Below are 22984 nucleotides of genomic sequence, written 5' to 3' on the forward strand. Positions count from 1 at the left end.
CTAAAGGACGCAAATGGTAATCCCCCCTCCATCATTTCATTACAAGGATAATAAAATACGTGAGCTTCCATTTATAATCACGTCGTTGCGAGCATTTATGTAAACCTTTTAACGTATTCATTAACAACGTTGTAGTAGCTCCATTCGCAAGTCGACGATAGCTGGCGTGGTCGCTCTTACGTTATTTTAATAACAAAACGCATTTTGTCAACATAAAGAGGCCAAAGCATTTATTTCCGGAAAAGAAGGGTATACTACGAACTCTTTCATACAGACAGTAAAAATATTTGCTTCGAATACATAATCATGTATTTTATGTGTACGGTTTCCGTTTTACTGATTTAAAATATAGTCTGACACAATAACTTGTTTCAGTACATCTAAAATACCTGTTTCTAATGTCTTCTTACTGAATACACATCTTACATTTAAAGTGTAAAAGATTATGTTATCATCGCAAACCATATGCTCAATGTAGCTTATAGAATTTAAATTTTGCGTCTATGGAAGCTGACCCCCCCCCCCCCCCCCCATGAACCATGGACCTTGCCGTTGGTGGGGAGGCTTGCGTGCCTCAGCGATACAGATAGCCGTACCGTAGGTACAACCACAACGGAGGGGTATCTGTTGAGAGGCCAGACAAACGTGTGGTTCCTGAAGAGGGGCAGCAGCCTTTTCAGTAGTTGCAAGGGCAACAGTCTGGATGATTGACTGATCTGGCCTTGTAACAATAACCAAAACGGCCTTGCTGTGCTGGTACTGCGAACGGCTGAAAGCAAGGGGAAACTACGGCCGTAATTTTTCCCGAGGGCATGCAGCTTTACTGTATGATTAAATGATGATGGCGTCCTCTTGGGTAAAATATTCCGGAGATAAAATAGTCCCCCATTCGGATCTCCGGGCGGGGACTACTCAAGAGGATGTCGTTATCAGGAGAAAGAAAACTGGCGTTCTACGGATCGGAGCGTGGAATGTCAGATCCCTTAATCGGGCAGGTAGGTTAGAAAATTTAAAAAGGGAAATGGACAGGTTAAAGTTAGATATAGTGGGAATTAGTGAAGTTCGGTGGCAGGAGGAACAAGACTTCTGGTCAGGTGACTACAGGGTTATAAACACAAAGTCAAATAGGGGTAATGCAGGAGTAGGTTTAATAATGAATAGGAAAATAGGAATGCGGGTAAGCTACTACAAACAGCGTAGTGAACGCATTATTGTGGCCAAGATAGATACGAAGCCCACACCTACTACAGTAGTACAAGTTTATATGCCAACTAGCTCTGCAGATGACGAAGAAATTGAAGAAATGTGTGATGAAATAAAAGAAATTATTCAGATAGTGAAGGGAGACGAAAATTTAATAGTCATGGGTGACTGGAATTCGAGTGTAGGAAAAGGGAGAGAAGGAAACGTAGTAGGTGAATATGGATTGGGGATAAGAAATGAAAGAGGAAGCCGCCTGATAGAATTTTGCACAGAGCATAACTTAATCATAGCTAACACTTGGTTTAAGAATCATGATAGAAGGTTGTATACATGGAAGAACCCTGGAGATACCATTATATAATCTATCTGATACCTTTTAGTAAGACAGAGATTTGGGAACCAGGTTTTAAATTGTAAGACATTTCCAGGGGCAGATATGGACTCTGACCACAATCTATTGGTTATGACCTGTAGATTAAAACTGAAGAAACTGCAAAAAGGTGGCAATTTAAGGAGATGGGACCTGGATAAACTGAAAGAACCAGAGGTTGTACAGAGTTTCAGGGAGAGCATAAGGGAACAATTGACAGGAATGGGGGAAAGAAATACAGTAGAAGAAGAATGGGTAGCTTTGAGGGATGAAGTAGTGAAGGCAGCAGAGGATCAAGTAGGTAAAAAGACGAGGGCTAGTAGAAATCCTTGGGTAACAGAAGAAATATTGAATTTAATTGATGAAAGGAGAAAATATAAAAATGCAGTAAATGAAGCAGGCAAAAAGGAATACAAACGTCTCAAAAATGATATCGACAGGAAGTGCAAAATGGCTAAGCAGGGATGGCTAGAGGACAAATGTAAGGATGTAGAGGCTTGTCTCACTAGGGGTAAGATAGATACTGCCTACAGGAAAATTAAAGAGACCTTTGGAGATAAGAGAACCACTTGTATGAACATCAAGAGCTCAGATGGAAACCCAGTTCTAAGCAAAGAAGGGAAAGCAGGAAGGTGGAAGGAGTATATAGAGGGTCTATACAAGGGCGATACACTTGAGGACAATATTATGGAAATGGAAGAGGATGTAGATGAGGCTGAAATGGGAGATACGATACTGCGTGAAGAGTTTGACAGAGCACTGAAAGACCTGAGTCGAAACAAGGCCCCCGGAGTAGACAACATTCCATTGGAACTACTGACGGCCTTGGGAGAGCCAGTCCTGACAAAACTCTACCATCTGGTGAGCAAGATGTATGAAACAGGCGAGGTGCCCTCGGACTTCAAGAAGAATATAATAATTCCAATCCCAAAGAAAGCAGGTGTTGACAGATGTGAAAATTACCGAACAATCAGTTTAATATGCCACAGCTGCAAAGTACTAACACGAATTCTTTACAGACGAATGGAAAAACTTGTAGAAGCCGAGCTCGGGGAAGATCAGTTTGGATTCCGTAGAAATACTGGAACACGTGAGGCAATACTGACCTTACGACTTATCTTAGAAGAAAGATTAAGGAAAGGCAAACCTACGTTTCTAGCATTTGTAGACTTAGAGAAAGCTTTTGACAATGTTGACTGGAATACTCTCTTTCAAATTCTAAAGGTGGCAGGGGTAAAATACAGGGAGCGAAAGGCTATTTACAATTTGTACAGAAACCAGATGGCAGTTATAAGAGTTGAGGGACATGAAAGGGAAGCAGTGGTTGGGAAGGGAGTGAGACAGGGTTGTAGCCTATCCCCGATGTTATTCAATCTGTATATTGACCAAGCAGTAAAGGAAACAAAAGAAAAATTCGGAGTAGGTATTAAAATCCATGGAGAAGAAATAAAAACCTTGAGGTTCGCCGATGACATTGTAATTCTGTCACAGACAGCAAAGAACTTGGAAGAGCAGTTGAACGGAATGGATGGTGTCTTGAAGGGAGGATATAAGATGAATATCAACAAAAGCAAAACGAGGATAATGGAATGTAGTCGAATTAAGTCGGGTGATGCTGAGGGTATTAGATTAGGAAATGAGACACTTAAAGTAGTAAAGGAGTTTTGCTATTTGGGGAGCAAAATAACTGATGATGGTCGAAGTAGAGAGGATATAAAATGTAGACTGGCAATGGCGAGGAAAGCGGTTCTGAAGAAGAGAAATTTGTTAACATCGAGTATAGATTTAAGTGTCAGGAAGCCATTTCTGAAAGTATTTGTATGGAGTGTAGCCATGTATGGAAGTGAAACATGGACGGTAAATAGTTTGGACAAGAAGAGAATAGAAGCTTTCGAAATGTGGTGCTACAGAAGAATGCTGAAGATCAGATGGGTCGATCACATAACTAATGAGGAAGTATTGAATAGGATTGGGGAGAAGAGAAGTTTGTGCCACAACTTGACCAGAAGAAGGGATCGGTTGGTAGGACATGTTCTGAGGCATCAAGGGATCACCAATTTAGTATTGGAGGGCAGCGTGGAGGGTAAAAATCGTAGGGGGAGACCAAGAGATGAATACACTAAGCAGATTCAGAAGGATGTAGGTTGCAGTAGGTACTGGGAGATGAAGAAGCTTGCACAGGATAGAATAGCATGGAGAGCTGCATCAAACCAGTCTCAGGACTGAGGACCACAACAACAACAACATGGAAGCTGAGTGAATAAGTTTTTTATACAATATTCACATAATTATGGCGTCGTGTACTCTGAGCTCCGCTGACACATTTTCAGAAGTATCCTGTATTGTCTCCAGACTGATATTTAAACTCCAGCGGTGGATTATAGATTAACCTGTTTGGTCTGTTATTCCAATTGGAGTCGTGACCACACTGCGTGTAATACGCAATGTGTATCGCGTTTGGTTAGAAAACTTTTCTATTTTTTTTTTGTATTTATGCCAGGACATGGTACAGTACGCCACCTTCTGCCATATGACATGCCACAAATTATTGTAACACTTACATGGAAGAGCCAAATAGCTGGTATACCTGCTTATAAGATCAAGTAAGGCCCCCGTGGGCACGCGCAAGTGCCGCAACACGACGTGACATGGGCTCGACTAATGTCTAAAGTACTGCTGGAGGGAACAGACACCACGAATCCTGCAAGGCTGTCCATAAATCCGTAAGAGTACGAGGGGGTGAAGATCTCTTCTGAACAGCACGTTGCAAGGCATCCAAGATGCTGGAATTGTCAAAGTCCGTCGGGATGCACAATGGACAAGAATGGATACAGGTGGTCAGACAGGATGCTTACGTACGTGCCACCTGTCGAGAATCGTATCTAGACGTATGAGGGGCCCGTTATCACTCCAAATGCAAACGGCCCACAGCATTACAGAGCCTGCACCAGCTTGAACAGTCCCCTGACATGCAGGGTCCATGGATTTATGAAGTTGTTTCCATACCAGTAAACTTCCAACCGCTTGATACAATTTGAAACGTGACTCGTCCGACCGGGCAGCTTGTTTCCAGTCATCAATAGTCCAATGTCGGTGTTGACGGGCCCAGGCGAGGCATAAAGCTTTGTGTCGTGCAGTCGTCAAGGATACACGAATAGGCCTTCGGCTCCGAAAGCCCGTATCGATGGTGTTTCGTTGAATGTTTCGCACGCTGACACTTGTTGATGGCCCAGCATTGATATCTGCAGCAATTTGCAGAAGGGTTGCACTTCTGTCGCGTTGAACGATTCTCTTCAGTCGTCGGTGGTCCCGATCTTTTTCCGGCCGCAGCGATATCGGAAATTTGATGTTTTACCGGATTCCTGATATTCACGGTACACTCGTGAAATGGTCGTACGGGAAAATCCCCACCTCATCGCTACCTCGAAGATGCTGTGTTTCATCGCTCGTGCGCCGACTGTAACACCAACTTGAAGCTCACTTAAATCTTGATAACCTGTTATTGTAGCAGCAAATGGTTCAAATGGCTCTGAATACTATGGGATTTAACATCTGAGGTCATCAGTCCCCTAGACTACTTAAACCTAACTAACCTAAGGACATCACACACATCCACGCCCGAGGTAGGATTCGAACCTGCGACCGTAGCGGTCTCGCGGTTCCAGACTGAAGCGCCTAGAACCGCTCGGCCACACTGGCCGGCTATTGTAGTAGCAGCAGCAGCAACCGATCTAACAATTACGCCGGACACTTGTTGTCTTATACAGGCGTTGCCGTCCGCAGCACCGTATTCTACCTGTTTACATATCTCTTTATTTGAATACGCATGCCTGTACCAGTTTTTGAGTTCTTATATCATAGGATATAAGGACTCAGACATCAGTTTCAAGCCTAAACAAGATCGGCAAGCCGCACTGCTCATGCACCTTCCGTGATAGTTTCCTATCTTTCTTTCTTTCTTTCTTTCTTTCTTTCTTTCGTTTACGCCACAGTCCCGCAGCGATCGCAGGGTCGGCGTGGTTACAACGGATTTGGCAAGGTTAGTTGTAAATGGTGGCCGGATGCCCTTCCTGCCGCCACCTCGTGTCCCCCAGGACGGAATTAGTGTACTCCAGCTGTCTGCGTTTAGTGTAAGTCATGTAAGAGGGCGAACGTGTTCAGATGTCTGCGAGTCGTGTAACTGAGGTGGAACGTGGGGACCAGCCCGGTATTCACCTAGCGGGATGTGGAAAACCACCTAAAAACCACATCCAGTCCGGCCGGCACACCGGCCCTCGTCGTTAATCTGCCGGGCGGATTCGATCCAGGGCCGGCTCGCCTACCCGAGTCCAGGAAGCAGCGCGTTAGCGCTCTCGGCTACCCTGGCGGTTTTGATAGTTTCCTATCTGCACCACGAATATTTGTAAAGAGCGGCTTTCTATGTATAACGTCCATAGGCGGAAGCTATGGAGGTGCCGCAAGAGGAGCAGTACAACGCAATAAAATTCTGTGCTCGTTTGAACCAAAGAGCTAGTGAAAGTTACGAAAAATTGGAGCAAGTGTACCGTGAAGATAACTCTACCTCGTACACTGTGTGAAGCAAGGTGGGCCTGGTGTTTCGGCTTCTGCTGTGATTCAAAACATCAACACAGTTGCCGTGATTGTCGTTGAGGGTCGGCGGATAACACTACGTAACCTTAGCGAAGTGCTGAAAATTTCATATGGTAGAGTGTTTACGGCCAGTGCCGCAATGGTAACACCGCTTCCCGTCAGATCACCGAAGTTAAGCGCTGTCAGACTGTGCTAGCACTTGGATGGGTGACCATCCGGTCTGCTGTGGGCTGTTGGCAAGCGGGGAGCACTCAGCCCTTATGAGGCAAACTGAGGAGCTACTTCATTGAGAAGTAGGCGGCTCCGGTCTCGTAAATTGACATACGGCCGGGAGAGCGGTGTGCTGATCACATACTCCTCCATATCCGCATCCAGTGTCGCCTATGGTCTGAGGATGACTCGGCGGCCGGTCGGTACCGTTGGGCCTTAATGGCCTGTTCGGGAGGAGTTTAGTTTAGTTACAGTGTTTACGATTATGCATGATCGTCACCATATGACGCGTGCTTATGCCCGTTGTGTGCCACGTGTCTTTAGTCCCAGACAACAGGCTGTGCGAATGGAGACAAACCGTGAGGTGCTGCGTCTCTTTGCTTATGGAGGGGATGCATTTCTGGAATCGATTATCACCGGTGATGAGTCATGGCTGCATAATTTTGATCCTGAAGGAAAACAAGTGTGTAAAGCGCCAGGTTCTCCAACACCAAAAAAGGCGAAAAATGTTCCATCTGCAGGGAAATTTATGGTAATCATATTTTTCGACTCTCATGGAATGATTTACCGGCATTCAGTTCCTACTTACACTACTGTTAGAGCAGCACACTATAAGTCAGCACTGGCTAAACTGAGGAAGTACATTGCAAGGAAACGACCAGAACTTACTCGGACCAGATGGCGACTTCATTATGACAATGCACGTCCCAAATCAAGTCTTGCAGTTTCTGGCTCAGTTCAACATTACCTGTGTACTGCATCCGCCATATAGCCCTGATCTTGCACCCCGTGATTTTTGTTATTCCCATCACTAAAGGCAAAGCTTTGGGGCATTCGATTTGCGATTAGCCGGCCGCGGTGGCTGTGCGGTTCTAGGCGCTCCAGTCCGGAGCCGCGCTGCTGCTACGATCGCAGGTTCGAATCCTGCCTCGGGCATGGGTGTGTGTGATGTCCTTAGGTTAGTTAGGTTTAAGTAGTTCTAAGTTCTAGGGGACTGAAGTTAAGTCCCATAGTGCTCAGAGCCATTTGAACCACACACCTTACCGAGGGAGAAGTAGTGTGATGCCGACCGTTGTTAGTCGAGCAGCGGTCATGAACTAAATAGTTTTATCTTGTGACTTCGGTTTTACATATTTTATGGAAAAGAATGACCATGAGAGCAGTTGTTTTTTGATTTTTTGTGACAATGACTTTATATCAGCTGGTCTGTCTCATGTATCGTTATATCCAAATGGTTTATAAATGTTAATCTACATTCAGAGCCGATGATGGCACCTTTAGTGTGTTGAAACCGGTTATCCAGTAAACAGTATTTAAGCCATCTAGGCTTTTGAATTACGAGGGCATTTCGAAAAGTAAAGATACAATGGCTTGCAGTCCTTAAATATAATATTTATTTAGAAAACGTCAGTTACATCTTATTAACTGAATTATTTGTTATTTTTCGACATAATCACCCCCTTTATCCAAACATTTGTTAAGTCGGTGCACAGGCTTTTGTATCCCACTGTCATAGAAGGTTGCCGCCTGTTGTTGGAACCACATTTCAACTTCATCTTTGATCTCTTCATCGTCATCGACTGATTTTCCACCAAGATGTGACTTCAGGTAACGGAAGACAGGGAAGTCGGTGGGCGCAAGGTCCGGGCTGTATGGCGAAAGGTCCAATACGTCCCATTTGAATTGTTCGAGGAGTGCTTTGGTTACGAGCGCCGTGTGAGGCCGAGCGTTGTCATGAAGCAAGCGGACTCCACTTGTCAGCATTCCCCTGCGTTTGTTTTGAATTGCTCTTCGAAGACGTTTCAAAGTCTGGCAATATGCAGCAGCATTAATTGTCGTTCCAGGAGGCATAAACTCCAACAGAAGAATGCCTAGTCTGTCCCAAAAATCAGAAGCCATGATTTTCTTCGCTGAAATCGACGTTTTGCATTTCTTGGCTTTTGGTTCAAATGGTTCAAATGGCTCTGAGCACTATGGGACTTAACTTCTAAGGTCATCAGTCCCCTAGAACTCAGAACTACTTAAACCTAACTAACCTACGGACATCACACACATCCATGCCCGAGGCAGGATTCGAACCTGCGACCGTAGCGGCCGCGCGGTTCCAGACTGTAGCGCCTTTAACCGCTTGGCCACCACGGCCGGCTGGCTTTTGGTGAATTCGAATAATAATAATAATAATGTCGTGTGACGACGGCTTCCCGTCGGGTAGACCGTTCGCCTGGTGCAAGTCTTTCGATTTGACGCCACTTCGGCGACTTTCGCGTCGATGGGGATGAAATGATGATGATTAGGACAACACAACACCCAGTCCCTGAGCGGAGAAAAATCTCCGACCCAGCCGGGTCGTTACATTTTGTCGATTCATAATGTTCCCATAAACAGAAACAATTTCTTTGTGAATATCCGGTGGTCGCTGACTTTTTGGATGAAGAAAACGTATGACGGAGCGCACTTCGCATTTGGCGGGGTTCTGAATCGGCGCAGCCATTTTAAACACGACGTACTCCAACCAGAAGCAACTTTCAACTGCCGAACGACTGCGAGGAGAAAGCTAACGGTTCAAGGTTAACACCAGTGTTGCCAACTTGCCGCCCCCCCCCCTCCAAAACTCTTCTGTTCATCTGGCGTATGGTGTATCTTTACTTTCCGAAATACCCTCGTATGTCTCATTTTCATCTGACTGCCCCTTATAATTCCTAATAGACTGGCTGCGCGACACCTAATGGTATCCCAAGTAACAATGGCGCACCACACTACCTCTATGGTGTCAAACGGCTAGTGGGGCCAAGTGTTTTGCGTGCCGCAGTGGGCTACTGGGGCCAGTTTCAGAATGAGAGGTTCTTTACGACTTCCTGGCGTGGCGGCGGCAGCTAGGCTGTGAAGCGCCGGGGAAGCGCCTGCTAACTGACGACCAGAAAGCCACAGGTGGCGGTGGTAGCCGCGCCACTCTCCGCAAATGTCGCGCCGTTGACGCAGCGGCCTTAAATGTCAGCAGCGAGGAAAGGCCGGCGACCTGTGCCCGAATCACGGCGCGCCTCACCGCCCTCAATCAACGCGCCGCCCCCGCCCTCGCCCCCGCAAACCGCCCCTATGCAGCACAGGCGCTTGCCCCCGGAACTGCTGCTGCGTCAACACCTCCCCCATCCTGTTGTGTAACAACACTGAACACAACGTTCTGTATCAGCTGTTTCCTTTTTCCTTCTGCCAGTAAATCTTGCAGGACAACACGGTTGCAGCGTCATGAGTAAACCTATGAGATGATGATGATGATGATGATGATGATGATGTCCCATACTCCAAGGAGCGTAGACCCACACCGCCGTCCTAGGCAAGGTCGTAGCAGAGGTGATTTGCCATTGCCCTCCTCCAACCATAATGGGGATGAATGCTGATGATGAAGACGACACAAAAACACCCAGTCATCTCGAGGCAGGAAAATCCCTGACCCCGCCGGGAATCGAACCCAGGACCCCGTGCTCGTGAAGCGAGAACGCTACTGCAAGACCACGAGCTGCGGACATCTATGAGATATACACTCCAAAAAGAAAGACGAACCATGAAGAAATCATCCGAATGGGACGGAAAGCGGCAGATGTGATCTACATGAACAGAGTACCAAATGGCTACAGTTTCAAAAGAATTAGATGATTTATTCAAGAGAAAGAGCTTCACGAATTGTGCAAGTCAGTAACGTGTTGCTCCATCTCTGGCCCTTATGCAAGAATTATTCGGCTTGGGATTGATAGAATTGTTGGACATCCTCCTGAGGGATATCATGCCAAATCCTGCCCAACTGGCGCGTTAGAGCGTCGAAATCCCGAGCTGGTTGGATGGCCCTGCCCGTCATGCTACAAACGTCCTCAATTGGGTAGAGATCCGGCCACCTCGCTGGCCAAGGTAGGGTTTGACAAGAACAAAGGCAAGCAGTAGAAACTCTTGCTTGTGTGGTTGGATATTATCTGAAATTTAAGCCCAGGATGGCTTGCGACGAAGGGCAACTAAACGAGGCGTAGCGGATGACAACCAAAGGGATCCGGTTATGAAAACAACACCATAGACCTCCCTGTCGGGTCGTATGGTCGGCGACAGTTAGGTTGGTATCCCACCGATTTCAGGGCGTCTCTAGAAGATTCTTCAGCCTGGAATGTCATTGACTGGAGCAGAACTATCTTCAGTGATGGGTCCTGCTTCCAACTGAGCCCCGATGACCAACAAAGTGTCTCTGGAGAGACCCCCCGGTAGCGGTTTCACACCAACCTGTCACATAGCTTACAGCCTGGAAACCAGGGATTTTGGCGTACGGTGTAATTTCTTTTCACAGTAGGACCCTTTGTTTACCACCCACGGTTTTCTTTCCGCACAGCTGTACGTAGACAATATTTTACGTCCTGTTTTGTTGCCCTTCATGCTAAGCCATCCTGGGCTTATCTTTCAGGAAGACAACGCCCGCCCGTACATGGCGTGAGTTTCTACTGCCCACCTTGGTCAGTAAGGTCCTTGGATGTCTCCCCAATTGAGAACGTATGGAGCAGTATGGACAGGGCCAGTCTACCATCTCGGGTTTTGGCGATATAACACTCCAATTGGACAGCATTTGGTATGATATCCCTCGGGAGGACATTCAACAATTGCATCAACCAATGCCAAACCGAATAACTGCTTTCATGTGGGCCAGAAGTGGACCAACGTGTTACTGACTTTCTCAGTTTGAGCTCTTTTTCTTATTCATCGTCCAATTTTTCTGCAATTGTAATAATTTGTACATGTACATCACATCTGCCAATTTCCTATCTATTCGTTCACTCAGTGAGACGCTGATAATCGCTTCTTTGTCGTCTTGAAGGCATTGTTGACTAACTTCAACTCACCACGTCTATTCTCAAAGGTAACTAGTACTCACGATCGTTACTGCGTTTATGCAAAGCACACCTGACTTGCATCCTCATAGTTGGGGTATTAGCGCCACTCTTATGCGAAACTGGAATGAAATCTGAATAGAAATCATGTTTCAAATGCAGAAACACACTACTAACTTTCGATTATGTCGCACAACTCCTCCTTGGTATTGCTATTTTTTTTCCTTCAGTGTATTCCGGTTTATTTGCAGTGTAAGTTAAGTAAAAATTGAAAATAAAAAATGAAAAGAGTTTCCGTTTAGGGGTTTGATTCCACGACCATTGGATTAACGACCTGTACTCTTTCCGCTGCGTCATCCGTTGCGTGGAAGCTACGCCAACATAAATGACTCATGCTTGGCCCGACCTGCGCCAAGAATGCTTATTATTATTATTATTATTATTATTATTATTATTCTAAACACTTGGCCATTGGAGCTCCCATTTCATCAATTTCACGTCTGGCCAAGCTTGCATAACCATAAATCTGGGCGAAATGGGTGAAGACGAGTTGGTGAGAAAGTAGTGACTTCTAACGTCTATATTTGTCTAATTGTTGGTCATACTGACACAACCTGTTAATACGATTGTTTGCACATTTGCTAGTCGTAGTTTACAAATTATACGATAGTAGCTTAGCGCCCACCTCCTCTGCTCGCGTATAATGTATGGCCTGGTTCAAATGGTTCAAATGCCTCTGAGCACTATGGGACTTAACATCTGAGGTCATCAGTCCCCTAGACTTAGAACTACTTAAACCTAACTAACCTAAGGACATCACACACATCCATGGCCGAGGCAGGATTCGAACCTGCGACCGTAGCGGTCGCGCGGTTCCGGACTGTAGCGCCTAGAGCCGCTCGGCCACCCTGGCCGGCTGTATGGCCTGCACAGACATTTGTTACTCTTTAGTCGAATTTTGATGTTGTTCACAAACTGCAGCATCATCCAAACTTTTCACGTTAATTAAGATCATAGAAGTGTAGTCTTTTTCCTAATGTTCTTATGGTGATATTTTGATAACATGTTTCATCCACTAACAAATATTTCTTTAGAAGTCAAATACCAATTTTCCTAGGTTTAGCTTTCAATATGTTTTAACATAACGAAATACTTCATAAAAGTATTCATCCTGTTTTACCTCCCCCCCCCCCCCTGACGACTGAATTTCCAAAAACACAAAACTTTTTTTTGTTTCTAGTCAGTCAAATATCAGTTTTCATAGATGTAGGTTTAAAAATACTTTAGTAGTACTTTAATAATGGCTGGTTCAAAAATGGCTCTGAGCACTATGGGACTTAACATCTGAGGTCATCAGTCCCCTAGAACTTAGAACTACTTAAATCTAACCTAACTAACCTAAGGATATCACACACATCCATGCCCGAGGCAGGATTCGAACCTGCGACCGTAGCGGTCGCGCGGTTCCAGACTGAAGCGCCTAGAACCGCTCGGCCACCAGCTGCCGGCGCTTTAATAATGATTTATTTTCAACATGAACTCTCACCCACTACTTTATGCTTGTAGTGATTGATTTTGCAAAAGTGCTGAAACTTGTATTCTTTTAGTTATGACCGAGAAACCAAATACCAATTTTCACAGTTCAGAATTGCCTTAATAGCGAAATATTTTCAAAAACCTTTTATCCCCTACTTCAACCCCCTTAGGGATGGAATTTCGAACAATCACTTACTAAACGATGCCAAACAGTGACTACAGTATAAGTCAACACCATCACCAAATTCCATGTTTCTGTTTTTAGCGGTTTGGACTGGGCGATGATTAACCAGTCAGCCAGGACACCGTTTATGTATAGAGATACACGTTTGTGCGTAGGTTTCGGCAATCGAACTGGACATAACCTGCCGCGCGATGATCTTTCACAGCTGAGCGCGCACCACTACCAAAGTCCCATCCTCTCTACCGCTCCGTCTACGCTGCTAGAAAAATGATCAGATGTGTGTGAAATCTTATGGGACTTAACTGCTAAGGTCATCAGTCCCTAAGCTTACACACTACGTAACCTAAATTACCCTAAGGACAAACACACACACCCATGCCCGAGGGAGGACTCGAACCTCTGCCAGGTCGTCTCAGTTGTGCGACTGGATTCGTGATTTCCTGTCAGGAAGGTCGCAGTTCGTAGTAATAGACGGCAAATCATCGAGTAAAACTGAAGTGATATCAGGTGTTCCCCAGGAAAGCGTCCTGGGACCTCTGCTGTTTCTGATCTATATAACTGACCTGGGTGACAATCTGAGCAGTTCTCTTAGGTTGTTCGCAGATGATGCTGTAATTTACCGTCTAGTAAGGTGATCCTAAGACCAGTATCAGTTGCAAAGCGATTTAGAAAAGATTGCTGTATGGTGTGGCAGGTGGCAGTTGACGCTAAATAACGAAAAGTGTGAGGTGATCCACACGAGTTCCAAAAGAAATCCGTTGGAATTCGATTACTCGATAAATAGTACAATTCTCAAGGCTGTCAAATCAACTAAGTACCTGAGTGTTAAAATTACGAACAACTTCAGTTGGAAAGACCACATAGATAATATTGTGGGGAAGGCGAGCCAAAGGTTGCGTTTCATTGGCAGGACACTTTGAAGATGCAACGAGCCCACTAAAGAGACAGCTTACACTACACTCGTTCGTCCTCTTTTAGAATATTGCTGCGCGGTGTGGGATCCTTACCAGGCGGGATTGACGGAGGACATCGAAAGGATGCAAAAAAAAAGGGCAGCTCGTTTCGTATTATCACGTAATAGGGGAGAGAGTGTGGCAGATGTGATACGCGAGTTGGGATGGAAGTCATTAAAGCAAAGACGTTTTTCGTCGCGGCGAGATCTACTTACGAAATTTCAGTCACCAACTTTCTCTTCCGAATGCGAAAATATTTTGTTGAGCCCAACCTACATAGGTAGGTATGACCATCAAAATAAGAGAAATCAGAGCTCGAACAGAAAGGTTTAGGTGTTCGTTTTTCCCGCGCGCTGTTCGGGAGTGGAATGGTAGAGAGAGAGTAAGATTGTGGTTCGATGAACCCTCTGCCAAGCACTTAAATGTGAATTGCAGAGTAATCATGTAGATGTAGATGTAGACCAACCGCACAGTCCATGACTGCAGCGCCTAAGACCGCTTGGCTAATCCCGCGCGGCCGCTGCTAGAGGCCAAGTAATTTTGTGCGCACTCTGCACGATGAAATGACCACCGGCGAATGGCACGGTACCACAATTCAATCAAAGCCCACAGTCTTTACCAAGGTGCCACTGATACATACGCGTAACGGCAACGTTTCTCATTGTCTTGTTACTCAGAAGAAGAAAACACACACACACACACACACACACACACACACACACACACAAACAAACAAACAAACTAGAACCTCGACAGAGAAGAATTATGGAGTGGGGGATCTTTTTATATTGCTTGAAGTGGCCTATCTGAACAGCGAGATAACAAAATACTGCATTACTCGTCTCTCTCCGCCCCCCATCCCCCTTTCACTGTTTATTCTGTGTAGCGCGGGTGGCGGTGGAGGTCAGGAGATAACATTTACGAAACTCGTTCCAAGTCATACGTTTTAAGGTTATCTAGTGGACACTGGCAATGGAGATAGAAAGAAGGTTATATATGTCTACGGCTCCCGCTCGGAAGCAATTTTCTTCTTTCCTGTCTCCCGAAGATAAACGTCCTTCTAGGGTACAGTTTCTCTGCCTGCAAAATGTTTTTGGTAGATCAGTCTCTCCCCCCCCCCCCCCATACCCCTGCAATTCCCCTTTCCATTCTCCCACACTCCACATCCCTCACCCATCGACGGTCGTCTATGAGTCGGTTTTTATCTTTCACCGAAAGGTTGAACAAACTTGTTTTACCACCACCTCGCGTGTTACGCACACTTCACCTTGTCTGCTTTTTCTAGATTAAAAAAGCTGCTATAAAAAGTTTAACCTGATCAAGGACAAATGTGAAAAATTCTTAGGATGATGATCCATGAAGAACTGCGAGAAAAATAAGTGTGAAAACCAAGGAAGTACGCCGGCGCTTCAGTCTGGAACCGCGCGACCGCAACGGTCGCAGGTTCGAATCCTGCCTCGGGTGTGGATGTGTGTGATGTCCTTTGGTTAGTTGGGTTGAAGTAGTTCTAAGTTCTATGGGACTGATGACCTCAGATGTTAAGTCCCATAGTGCTCAGAGCCATTTGAACCAGCCGGGAAATACGAGGGTAGTCCCAAAAGTAAGGTCTCCTATTTTTTTATAGGTACATAGACCTGTTTATTTCTACAATGGTTTGCATCAGTTTACAGCTTGAACATTAAGCTATTTTTCGACATAATCACCATTTCTGTCGATGCATTTTTGTAGACGCTGTGGCAGTTTTTGTATGCCCATGTCATACCAGCTCGCCGCCATGCTGTTCAGAAAGTTATGAACCTCTTCTTTCACCTCGTTCTCGGAGCTGAATCGCTTTCCGGCCAAATGTTCTTTTAACCTAGGGAACAGGTGATAGTCACTGGGCGCCAGGTCAGGACTATAGGGTGGGAGGGTGATTATGTTCCACTGAAACTGTTGCAGGAGACCAACGGTTTGTGTGGGCGAGCGTTGTCATGGAGAATGTGTACGGCCTTGCTCAATATTCCTCTTCTCCGGTTCTGAATTGCCCGTTTGAGTTTTTTCAGAGTCTCACAGTACCTGTCAGCGTTAGTTGTGGTCCCAGCGATTCAGCTCCGACGACGAGGTGAAAGAAGAGGTTCATAACTTTCTGAACAACATGGCGGCGAGCTGGTATGACATGGGCATACAAAAACCGCCACAGCGTCTATAAAAATGCATCGACAGAAATGGTGATTATGTCGAAAAATAGCTAAATGTTCAAGCTGTAAACTGATGTAAACCATCGTATAAACAAACAGGTCTATGTGTTTATAAGAAAATAGGAGAGCTTACTTTTGGGATTAGCCTCGTAATACACTTGTCTACAATGGCATCAACGTAATCTCGTTAAGTATGTCTCTCGCTGTCAGCAATGTGTCTTTATAAATCCTTCAGTCATTGTAGCTGATTTTCCCTAATGTTAAATTAAGGGCGCTGGGAATTTTGTTCCAATGAAGGTACAAAAAATGTCTTTACAGGACTGACATTGACTCTCTCTCTTGGACGAGCCGTAAGACAATGTTCACTTACATTTAATCTACGTATAAGTGGCGATCACGAAGTTTCCCTTCGAAGACCGTATAATCCAAAATCGGTATGTGAGCCCGCAAAATCACCGTGAGAATTGAGGCAGTCGTTCCACCGATGCACCAGGTTGATGATATCCGTTTGGTAAAACCACGTGTCCTGCTGCGTCAAGAGCCCGAAACTGTCTCTGCACTTCCTCGTGCCATGGAATCATCGACCTAACGAAGCTATTTTAAGGGACAGATGGCGTGATAATCACGTGGGTACTGTTCCCTACTGATGTAATCATCAGGTCCCTTGAAATCAATAAGCAACGGGCCCGGTAATCAAAGAACAGGGTGCGCGTCACCTTTCCAGGAGATGGTTGGCTCGTGATCATCTTGCGACAAGGGGACGACATATGGCAGCACTGCCCCATACACATTCTTCATTCTCTGATGGACGTTGTAATGGTACTTGAATTACGCAACCATTACGGCACCTCACCTCAACCTCTCGATACCAGCAATATTCAACTGTGTTTCTGTAAAGTAGTTAACATATTTCTGAGACAACATTCAGATTTGATTTCATTAATGGAGAGGTACTTTGATACATCGATGTGTTTATATTGCAATGATATTATTCGTATGTGTATTCTTTCTTTTGTCACTATGATCATTGACGTACTTGTAACTCTGATTTTTGGGCGCCAGAGCGATAGTTAGAGAGTCGGACCTAGAGAAAGTCAAGTCTTGGACGTCATGTTGGAAAGACGCATATTGTAGCCAGTTTATAAAATGTGAACTTTAACAGTGAGGAAGATGTTTTCGAGTATGTTTTGTATTGTGAAGTGATGTTTTGTGTGTTACGTGATATTGCAGCAAAAGTAATAAAAAAGAAGTAACTTAAATTCGGAGTGCTGATTACTTTTTTCACATCACCATTGTGCTGCAAAAGTGTAATCTTCAAGAATGGTTTGTGAAACACATCTATAAAACTTTTAAATATCGCATAATAAAACCTAGGCCTCTTTGCATCCGAGCCTGGAATCATCGCCACCTAGATTTTCGACGATTGAGCCATGATTTTACAACGAGACCAGCTTGCGAAACACGAAAAGATGAGTGCCTAGTTCATTCATTATTACATGAAATGACTTTATTAACTGTGCTCTAATGACACCTGTCACATAATAACTTTGTTGTTGCCCGAAAATGCAGTATTTGGCAGCGTGAGCAACACCACAATCATTATTAAATTTTGACCTTTGTTGTGGTAGGGTTGTTAGAACGTCTAACGGTGTTTGTCCTTCGGCAGGCAAGGAAAGATAACAGCGAGTTGGTCTTGTTTGGACGCATTTGGTAATAACGTTGCCATAGTTTACGTTTCCGCATTTACTTCATGCATGTCGGAAAGACACGAATGCCACAGTAATTCATTGCCTTCATATCGGTGATTATATTCCAGCACCGGAGTCGTGCTACGTTGCATACTGCTGCAGTAACGCCCTCAAACGGAAACTTTCTGATCTCCCCTTTTACGTATACATCTTTATTCCGCAAGTCACTTTACGGTACAAAATTGTTAAGGCTTTCGTGGCCACTTGTTGACAAACTGCCTATTGGCTTCTGTCTCGGGTTCTTCGGCCGACGTTCATCTAATGATTTTTCTGACGTTTCGCCAGCACGAGTGGCTGGCATTGTCAAAGCTTCACCCTCCATTGCCGGTGGTGAACTGGAGGCGAGCTCGCGGCCGCAGGCTATATGTACCTGGCGCGCCAACGTCCGAGGGCTTCTCCGCGGTCATTTCCGGTGCGTTTCTCCTCTTGCTACCTGCGACGGTCGTTCGCTGCAGTACGGGAAGCCAGGACCCGTTTACCTTAAGGCTTTCCTCTTTCTTGTTGAAACTGTTCGCGTGTTTTTGGATTTCTACAGCTTCTCTGAACAGGCGCGTGTGATAGTGCTTCTCTACAGACAGAACTTCCGTGTCGGCGAATTTTATTACGTGGTCGGTCTCATTCAGTGCGTGCTCTGCCACGGCCGATTTCTCCACCTGCCCCAACCTGCAATGTCGCTTATGCTCTTTGATCCTGGTGTTAATGGATCGTCCAGTCATTCCGACATAAACTTTTCCGCATGTGCAAGGTATACGGTATATTCCCGACATTGCAAAGAGACCCACTTGCAATGTCGGGAATATACCGTATACCTTGCACATGCGGAAAAGTTTATGTCGGAATGACTGGACGATCCATTAACACCAGGATCAAAGAGCATAAGCGACATTGCAGGTTGGGGCAGGTGGAGAAATCGGCCGTGGCAGAGCACGCACTGAATGAGACCGACCACGTAATAAAATTCGCCGACACGGAAGTTCTGTCTGTAGAGAAGCACTATCACACGCGCCTGTTCAGAGAAGCTGTAGAAATCCAAAAACACGCGAACAGTTTCAACAAGAAAGAGGAAAGCCTTAAGGTAAACGGGTCCTGGCTTCCCGTACTGCAGCGAACGACCGTCGCAGGTAGCAAGAGGAGAAACGCACCGGAAATGACCGCGGAGAAGCCCTCGGACGTTGGCGCGCCAGGTACATATAGCCTGCGGCCGCGAGCTCGCCTCCAGTTCACCACCGGCAATGGAGGGTGAAGCTTTGACAATGCCAGCCACTCGTGCTGGCGAAACGTCAGAAAAATCATTAGATGAACGTCGGCCGAAGAACCCGAGACAGAAGCCAATAGGCAGTTTGTCACTTTACGGTGTATGGTTGGGGCTTCAGCTACCACCCGGTTTAATTCATGACAGCGATCGGTTGTCTGTTAGCCTCCGTAGACACTCGAATTTCTTAGATTTTCCCGTCTCCCTCATTTAGGGACACGTACGCGCTAAGGAGTAATATGCTGAAACTTCCTGGCAGATTAAAACAGTGTGACGGACCGAGAATCGAACTCGGGACCTCTGCCTTTCGCGGGCAAATGCTCTACCATCTGAGCTACCCAAGCACGTCTCACGCCCCGACCTCACAGCTTTACTTCTGCCAGTACCTCGTCTCCTGCCTTCCAAACTTTACAGAAGCTCTCCTGCGAACCTACCAGGTCCAGAGTTCGAGTCTCGGTCCGGCACACAGTTTTAATCTGCCAGGAAGCTTCATATCAGCGCACACTCCGCTCCAGAGTGAAAATCTCATTCTGGAAGTAATATGTTATTTATCTCTTGCTGGAACGTACACTCTCGTGATTTTAGAAGTAAATCTACCAGAATCCTCTCTTCTATTGTCTGCCACTGGAGTTCGACGAGCAACTTTATGTCGCTCTCGCAATTACTAAACGAATCCTCGAGGAAACGCGCCGCTTTTCTTTACAACTTCCCTGCCTCTTGCAATAAGTATTTCGTACGCTACTGTAATACCACAACCCCTTCGGACCCTGTATCATATACCATTCTCATCTACACTCTCCCGAAGAGGGCATATATAATTTACACTAATTTAAACTGATGTTTTTGACATTGTTTACATTGTGTCTCACCGGTAAATGGAATGAAGGAAACATGTTGGATTAAAAACTAATGTTCCATCTTAATTTAAATACAATACAATCTTCAGGCACATGGTAGGAATGATTTCGCTACTGTAATTATGGAGTGATTAAAGTTCCGATATTTCCAAGTCATAGGGAGACAGCTATTTTTATGTTTTGAAGCCGGAAATTGTTTGAATCCATAATAAAAATATGACACGATGATTTTTCAGTCAGAATTAATCATACTCATGTTTTAATTGGTGTTAGTTAATTGATAATAACTAGAACTGCAATTACGACCATATAGAAATGTAAATTTTACGCGTACAAAAATTAATTAGTTGCATCTAGGCCTTTCATTCTATAAAACTAACCACTCTATACACCTGAAAATGTTAGCATGATTTTTCTTTGAGTCAATTAATTACTATATGCCGATTAACGAAATATATTGCTACAATGATAAAACGTGTAATTCATAGTCTTAATAGAAACGGATTCTTTCCTGTCTTTGTACGGAAATATTCGCTGTTGTTCTATATAAATTTCTATGTAATTTGGGAAGGTGCATGTAAAAACATTAATTGTTCTTATGTAAAATTCAATGTGCAACAATGATAGTAATTGTTTAAAAACATATAAATAGAGGCGATTTCTATTCCACCGTACTTCAGTCTTAGGCCGAATTTTGAATCAACAGGCATATAGTGAGACTGTTTTGTCACAGTGTAAACTCTTTTATAGCTGGAAGACGTAAATTCTACTATGTAAAGCACGTTCGCCGCCGAACATACAGCGTACGAAATAAAAACCATTGTAAACAAGAAAATATTCTACTAAAACTTAATTCGACCATTTCATAATATCCATGTGACGATGCAGTAACATCAAAATGAACCTACGGCAGCATCAAGAAGCAGAACCCCGGATTACACAAGATACGTATAATTACTTGCAAAACTTATACCAGCCTAACAGAATTGTGTTTAACTTTAGATATTTTGAGGTTAAATCGGTAAAAAAAAAAATTGGTGGAGGGTTATCTGAATGCTGGTAATGTGTTGCAAAAAGTGGTATGAAATACTTAGATAGTGACTGAACACTGAAACTACGATACACATCCCAAACTTCACATAAACATTTTCGTCACGTTTTATCACACTACCCTTCTTTCATAGGTGAACTGCAGTTCTTTAGGAGTCTCCCAATGAATCAGTCTGTCTTCCGCTTTTTCTAGAAAAGCTTTATGTGGTCTTCCCTTTTTATATTGCACCGTGCACGTACTCCCGGCTATTTAATGGATGGGACTGATTCCAGTGATTGTTCAGAAATTGTGTAATCGTACAATAACCGTCCATTCCGTTCCCTTATGCGCAGTACGTTATACACCATGTGATCGAAAGTATTCGGAAACACCGAAAAACATACGTTTTTCATATTAGGTGCACTGTGCTGCCATCTACTGCCAGGTACTCCATATCAGCGACCTCAGTAGTCATTAGATATCGTGAGAGAGCGGAATGGGGCGCTCCGCGGAACTCAACGAACTTCGAACTTGGTCACGTGATTGGGTGTCGCTTGTGTCTTACGACTGTACGCGAGATTTAAACACTCCTAAACATCCATAGGTCCACTGTTTCTTCGATGTGATAGTGAAGTGGAAACGTGAAGGGACACTTAACAGCACAATAGCGTACAGGCAGACCTCGTCTGTTGACTGACAGAGACCGCCGACAGTTGAAGAGCGTCGTCATGTGTAATAGGCAGACAGCTATCCAGACCATCGCACAGGAATTCCAAACTACGTCAGGATCCACTGCAAGTACTATGACAGTTAGGCGGGAGTTGAGACAACCAGGATTTCGTAGTCGAGCGGCTGCTCATGAGCCACACATCACACCGGTAGCTGCCAAACGACGCCTCGCTTGGTGTAAGGAGCGTGAACATTGGACTATCGAACGGTGGGAAAACGTTGTGTGGAATGACGAATCGCGGTACAAAATTGGCAATCAGATGGCAGAATGTGGGTGTGGCGAATGCCCGGTGAACGTCGTCTGCCAGCGTGTGTAGTGCCACCAGTAAAATTGGGAGGCGGTGGTGCTGTGGAGTGGTCGTGTTTTTCATGGAGGGGGCTTGCAGTCCTTGTTGCTTTCCGTGGCACTACCACAGCACAGGCCTACATTGACGTTTCAAGCACCTTCTTGCTTCCTACTGTTCAAGAGTAATTACGGGATGGCGATTGCATCTTTCAGCACGATCGAGCACCTGTGCATAATGCACGGCCTGTGATCGGGTGGTTACACTACAATAACATCCCTGTAATGGACTGGCCCGCACAGACTTCAAATGGCTCTGAGCACTATGGGACTTAACGTCTGAGGTCATCAGTCCCCTAGACTTAGAACTACTTAAACCTAACTAACCTAAGGAGATCACACACATCCATGCCCAAGGCAGGATTCGAACCTGCGACCGTAGCGGTCGCGCGGTTCCAGACTATAGCGCCTAGAACCGCTCGGCCACTCGGGCCGGCACAGAGTTGAAGCAACGCGAAATGATGTATCCATATCTGTCATCCAAGTTATATTCATACGAACAGTGATCATGGCACAAGCACCTACGATTAACAAGCTTAGTTGGACTCTATTCCCAGACTTTTTAGGGCCACTGTTACTGATGGAGGTGGCGGATCAGTGTACTAAATCCCCAAATCACCTACAAATTTAATCATGCATTATTTCTGTTATACTTTATATGCACAATAGTTAAAATTTCGCTGTTTGCTATTCTGCATGCTATTGCATTTCTGATGGCCATCATTGTAGTTACAACAGCGTTAATTGTATTGTGTGTCCATTTTTGCTTCATAATAAACGCTCGCTGAGGTCTGCGACACTCTCACCGAAACAAGTTTTTGTGTCATGAATAAATTGTTTACATCAATGTGCAACTGAGAATCTGTCACCATTGTTTAATGATGAACGCTGCCCCGCTATATGTATACACTTCAGCGATCTGCATCAAACTCTACTCTCTTCG

At 45.0% G+C, this 22984-nt stretch overlaps 1 protein-coding gene and 1 non-coding gene across 2 annotated transcripts in view; both read right to left on the reverse strand.

Annotated features, from left to right (window-relative positions):
* The window catches only part of LOC126177105 (proton channel OtopLc), a 760838-nt gene that overhangs the window by 202181 nt on the left and 535673 nt on the right, over positions 1 to 22984 (reverse strand). The window lies entirely within an intron of this gene.
* Positions 22391 to 22474, reverse strand: Trnas-gga (transfer RNA serine (anticodon GGA)). Its single transcript is given in 2 exon segments — positions 22391 to 22425; positions 22435 to 22474. It is a non-coding gene; the product is annotated as a tRNA-Ser (tRNA).

This window comes from Schistocerca cancellata, chromosome 3, assembly GCF_023864275.1.
Source record: "Schistocerca cancellata isolate TAMUIC-IGC-003103 chromosome 3, iqSchCanc2.1, whole genome shotgun sequence".
NCBI lineage: Eukaryota > Metazoa > Arthropoda > Insecta > Orthoptera > Acrididae > Schistocerca > Schistocerca cancellata.